Genomic DNA, 6,415 nt, shown 5'->3' on the forward strand with positions numbered 1-6,415 from the left:
GCACAGAGAGAGAGAGAGGCAGAGACATAGGCAGAGGGAGAAGCGGGCTCCATGCAGGGAGCCCAATGTGGGACTTGATCTCAGGTATCCAGGATCAGGCCCTGGGCCAAAGGCAGCACTAAACTGCTGAGCCACCCGGGCTGCCCTCTGTTGAGCATTTTGAAACAGATTATATAAAATGAATAATAAGTCCAAAGAAAATTGAATATGGATCAACTAAAAGAGGAAGGAAAAAAAACAGGCCATCTGGGTGCACAGTCGGTCGAGCTTCCAACTCTTGGTTTCAGCTCAGGTCATGATCTCAGGGTCATGAGATCAAGCCCCCCATTGGGCTCTATGCTCAGCACAGAGTCTGGTAGAGATTCTCTCTCCCTCTGCCCCTCCCCTGTCTCTCTCTCTCTCTCTCTCTCTCTCTCAAATAAATAAATAAAATATTTTTACAAATAAAAGGGGAATCAAAAATTTATTTTTAGTTTTGGGCAGATTAAATGACTCACCTCACACAATGATGTTTTCCTGCTAAAAGAATATTGTTCTGCTAGAGGCGATTATGGTAATAAGAATTAGGGTAATTTAAACTCCATTGAAAAGGGGATTTAAGAGATTCTTATGTTGCAGAGAAACCCAAGAATATGCTTGAAATCCTGGCTATTTATGCTGTCATTAAAATAGCTTGGTGGGTACCAAATTAATTTTATGTGTCTGAGGACTGATTAAGCCACTATAATGACCTGATGGCTCATTGATTAGGGAGTTTCCATTTGCTATCTACTTAAGGTTTTAGATTTTATATTTGGACCAAAGCATCATCACGTTGCATTATTTTCCATGTCAGAATATTTAACCTTCTCTTCCAACATACAACTTGAGGAAGTAAATATCCTCCCAAGTAGACACAAATGTTCCATATCCAACAAATGACCACATTGGTACAATAATCTGGAATCCCTAGTTAGATGCAATTTATAAAAAGATGCCCTTTTAGAGATTTCACAATAGCCTGATTTTCATTTTGTAAATGTGTTTCATTGTTTAGTGTCTTTATTCATTCCCATTCAATGATGAAGTGACTCTACTGTTTAAGGCCCAATGCCACAGGTTAAAGTCAGAGAAATGAGTCATGCTGGATTTGGTCCCTAGAAATGTTTGCCAGCAATACAGATGAGCTTATCACTAGCACTTAAAATGACTTTTATTCTTTCCTCTTGTATGGTTTCTGGGGCTGTAGTAGCAAAATACTATAAACTGAGTGGCTCAAAACAACAGGAATTTATGCTCTCATAGTTCTGGAGATCAGAAGTCAGAAATCAAAATGTCTGCAGGGCCATGCTCCCTCTGAAACCATAGGGGAGAATCCTTCCCTGCCTTTCCCTAGATTTCTGGTGCCGGGTGGCAGTTCCTTGGCATTCTTTGACTTACTGTTATATAATTCCAATCTCTGTCTTTATCATAACATGGTGTCTGTGTCTGTCTTTACAGGGCCACCTTCTAATAAGGACACCAGACATATTGGATTAGGGGTCCAATCCATCATGACCTCACCTTAATTCAACTGACATCTACAACTACTTTATTTTCAAATAAGGTCACATTCTGAAGTAATACTGAGTGTTGGGACTTCCACATATGTTTATTGGGGAGGGATGCACAATTCAGCCCATGATACTTTTAATCATTTTCTGCCAGTAATGCTCTTGTATGCCAAAGGAGTCTCTGCATAGTAAGAAACTGGAAAAGGAGCAAAGATAGAAGGCCCCATTGGTTTACAGCACTTTTACTTTCTTCCACAGCAGAAAACATACTGCTTAGGAATTTTTATCTCTGCTTTTATAGATGAGAAGACTTATGTGTAGAGAAGTGAAATGCCTTGCTTGGTAGCACTCAATTGTCATATGTCACAGGCAACCCAGATCTCCTAAGCCCTTGTCCTATACTGCTCCTGCTAATACATAAAGCCTAATCAAAAGCCCCATCAATATGTTGTCCATAGACATTCAAAATGCAAATTGGATATTTTCAGATGGGTACGTTATCATTACAAAAGAGCCACAAGGAAGATGCTTCGGTGCTGAAATTGTTGTGTGCCTTGACAGGGGTTGCAGACTACCCAAGGATGGTCCTGAGAGCCATGAATGCTACCAGCCACCAGGTCCCCTTCTTCCTCTCTGGTTGAGTGGCAGTCCCAATATAATCCCACCAGACCACCTAAAATGTAGGCTACAGTGACAACCATATGTGCTATTTTATAGGGCATGGGCAGTTCCCTGAAAAAAAAATAAAAAGTCCTTTTCACTCCCCCTCAGTCGGGAAATAGAGAGGAATTTCACTTAAGGAGATTTCAAGGTGGACAATGCATCTGCTCAGACCCATTCTTTGCCTCTGCATTTTTGGCCTCAAACCACTGGCTTATGTAAGAAAATCTCTAAGGTGAATGAAAACAACATAGGACCCTGTAACACAGTGGTCAGGCCACAAAGGAGACACATGAAGATCTGGGTTTGAATCCCATCTCTATCCTGGGGATTTAGAAAGGGGTCTTTCCTCTCTGGCCTTTGGGTTTAGGGAGAGGACAACTCTTATTTCCTGGGATTGTGTTGAGAAGTGACTGAAATTGTTCATGTAAAAGTGCTGGTTATGGTACTTGGAACATAGCAAGTGTTCAGTAATATTGTGGGTATTTATTCAGTGCTGCACACATGCAGCATTCCAAAAATGCTACAGACTCTCTACCCAAAAGCCAATTTGGCTATTTCTAGTTCAAGTCATATTCCACACTGGGCTATTTGGGCAGTAGGTATCTTGTCTGTTAGACTAATTCTTTCCTTAGCTTGCTCTCGCTAATGTATTCAGACATTTTTGAAAGAGCTTATCCACATTCTAGTAATTTGGGGGTGAATTTAAACTGGCTAAATTTCACTTTTCATCTACTTCTATTTCAAAAGCTGTTTAGTTTGGGAGGCCTGTTTTTCATCTTTTGCCCCTTTGGCAAATGTCTCTCACATGATTATTTCTGAGACAAAGGAGAGTAGCTCAACACCTGGGAGACCAAGTGTTTGATTCCAAGTTAGTCTCTGGTCAGGGACTCCTCCATAGTGACAAGCTGGCACTGGCACCATGACATGGGATGGCCTATCCCAACAACAAGAATTATTTCTTGACTTCACAAAAATGTTTTGCCAATCTCTCCCAAGATGATAAAGAGTTAATATGCTTGAAGAAAATTATTACTCTTATGCTGGAAACTCTAAACATAATTTAGAACTATTAACTATGGAATTAACTGTTGAACTTGCTAGAAAGTCATCCAATACAGGTTGAGAGGCAGTTATAAATCATCTAGAGAAACTAACCCATTTTTTAACGTGATTCTAGGGACTAGACAGTCAGCCTCAAGTGGGATCGTATTTGTTTATTTCCACTTTAGAGTTATCACATGATTCCATACTAGTCTTACTCTCAAAAGGAATCCCCGTACAAACATTAAATCACATAAATGTGTCATTTCTTAGATTGCAATGAACCACAAACATTAGCGCACTATAAGAAGCCACTTTTGTTTTATTTCTGGTGAAAGATTAAAAGAGGGTAAAATATTTGTTCCTTTATTTTAATTCAACATTTATTTTGTATTCAGATTATTGAGGTAATCCAGATAATGCTTCACTAATGGAAAATTTAGAAAAAAAAATAGAAAAGTGCAGAGACAAATATAACTATCAGCTATAAATCCACTAATCATATAGTAACATTTTAACACATTTACCTCAACCTTGCTTCTCTACCATATTTTTACATAATTGAAACAGTTGTGCTTCTGCTTTTTTTACTTAACATTAATAAATAACAACTTATGGAAATAAACATCATTGTACTGATGGTATTCCTTTATACAGATACACTGCATGTGCTTAACCATCCTGATAACTAGGCTTGTAACATTTCTTTGTAATAGGTAATTCTTTAAATGAATCATGCTTATTTATGTAATTTAGGAAATATTGAAAAGCATAAAAAATATAAATTGGTGGTTAAATTTTTAAATGTGGCTGTGATGTTGAAAATACATTGACAACTGTCATTTAGTGAGGATCCATGAAGTAGCAGAGCCTGTGCAATCAGGTTTGTGATCTTCACACACAGCCTAAAAGCTCAGAGTATTATAATCAGCACTTTACATGTCCAGAGGTCATAGCTTTTGAACAGATGGATCCGACCCCAAGTTTACATTTTCTCCTGGCTATGTCATATTGCTGCCCCATAATCCCCTGAACTCCACCACCACATCTACCACCACTGCTGCCACCATTACCTCCACCATCACCACCATCTCCACCGTCTTCACCACTACTTCTACCACTTCCACCATCACCTCCACCACCAGCTCCAACTCTATACCATCACCACCATATCATTCTTCCACTCAACGAAAATTGATGAAGAGCATACTATGCGGCAGACACTATTTAAAGCCCTCAAGGTATCAGAATTCCCTCATTTGCATGATTTTTTTCAACACCAAGAGCTCATGGTTTAGGATTTTCTTAATTTCCACATACTGTTGGCCCTATGAAACATGCTCGCAAATTGTCAACCTGTGTTGGCATTACCAGTTCCCACAACCTAGTCTCCACGCTGGATGGAAAGCAGAAGTTAGCTGTTCAAGAAGGATACCCGTGTCAAAAGGAAAGTCTCAGGCAATAGTCATGAAGTAATAGCTTATCTCTTATTGCCACAGAAAACTACCACAGGAAAGAACTTCCTATTTCCAGACTCAGCTGATGTACATTTGCTTAACGCAGCTTGCCTGCAATAGTTTACACACAGACCCTCCCCAGAAAAGACACTTGATATAGAAGGAAAGGAAAGGAAGAAAATGGAAAAAAAATCAATTGAAGAATGAGTACCTCAACAAATACATACACTGAAGACTCTATCCTCCATACTTGCACAAAAGAAACCCATAGTCTTTCTGTTCCTATTTTCTATGTAAAATAATTTGTGGTGGAGGAATCAGACTCTATATATGACTGTGCCCTGCCTAGGACAGTAGTAGGAACACATCGGCCCCTTGCAGAAAAATAAAATCCAAAATAACAGCCAAAGATGCCTTGGTGGGTGGTAACTCTGACTCTTACAAGTAAAGTTCTTTCACATATACACAAAGAAAACCACATATTCACATATACCAGATGTCCTTGGTAAAAAACCTCAGGACCAACATTACCTAAGTTGTCATTTATATACAGGTATTATTTCAAGCCTGTGGCTTTTACCTAAAAGTAAAATCCCCTCCAGCTGCCTACATACAAAGAAGACTCCTCCACAAATAACACAGCTTCTCAAAAGAGGGCAGCCACAGAGCATTTCCTCCAAGCAAATTCCTCAGGACCCAAACAAATGCTAAATTGTGCCTTTCTAAATCAAACCCATGGTCTGTGGTCCAAGTGACTGTCAATACAACATCCATTCAAGAAAGAGAAAAGCAGAATGAGCATCCAACCATTCTCTAAGGGAATTAAAGAGTAATTTTAACACTGGACTTCCCAGCAGCAGATTCATGAAGAGCTGAGCAAATATCGTGTCATATCCCAAGAGTCACATTTAAAAACTCATCACCATTCTGAAAGAGAGAGTGCTAACGTATCAATTACTTTGTCATCTTGATAAGCCAGGCGATGACTGATACATCGGCCAAGGAGTGATTTTACTTACATGCAAGGGAAAGAGAGTAAATCCAAGAGCTGACTGGTTATCCCTGAATTCAGAAAACTCATAATCCACTGAGGAAAAGGCCGAGGATTCCACCCCAAGCAGCAACAGCTCTGGAGGCTGAGTCTACACAGGACTACAATTAGAAGCTGAGCAGAGACTGAAGCTCTTTCGAAAGAAGAGGAAGTGTCATCTCTACTTCCTCAATTTTCTTGTTCTTTCCTCTTATCATTATCTGTGTCCCTTCCTCGATTCCCAAATCCAGGGCACTATGCACGCAAAGCACGCGCGGCCTGTCTGCCTGACTTCACTTATCCCCAAACACTACCCAATGTCTTCAGTTCCAGGACACATGTACAAAACATCACCCGGTTTTGCTTTCCTGTTTTGGAAGCAAAGATGTTTATTTACAGGCGGAGGGTGGGAACATTTGCAGAGCTGTTCTCAGTATGTTCACTGGAGATGCCGCTCCTTAATCATCCACCTCTTTTAGGCTCAAACTTGCTTCAGATTTCTCTCTTTCCTCTTCTCCTAATAGTTTATAAGGCTCCTCTAAATAGAGGGCAAAAGCCTTTTAGTGTAAAAATAAGTCTGAGCCTGCTCCTGTTTGGCAGCACAAATCATAAATTCTCAACAGCAAAACTTGTCTTTCCCACACCAGGCAAGGAAATGACATGCTGAGAGTGAGAGAGAATTTGAACTCCTC

General features: G+C 39.8%; 1 protein-coding gene across 1 annotated transcript in view; it reads right to left on the reverse strand.

Moving 5' to 3' along the window:
- Positions 1 to 5,922, reverse strand: part of IPCEF1 (interaction protein for cytohesin exchange factors 1) — a 170,364-nt gene extending 164,442 nt beyond the window's left edge. Inside the window, exon 1 of the mRNA XM_041737911.1 lies at positions 5,713 to 5,922. The gene's annotated coding sequence lies outside the window, so the exon portion shown is untranslated. The remainder of the gene's footprint in view (positions 1 to 5,712) is intronic.
- Positions 5,923 to 6,415: the final 493 nt, after the last annotated feature.

The sequence above is a fragment of the Vulpes lagopus genome, chromosome 2 (assembly GCF_018345385.1).
Source record: "Vulpes lagopus strain Blue_001 chromosome 2, ASM1834538v1, whole genome shotgun sequence".
Lineage (NCBI taxonomy): Eukaryota > Metazoa > Chordata > Mammalia > Carnivora > Canidae > Vulpes > Vulpes lagopus.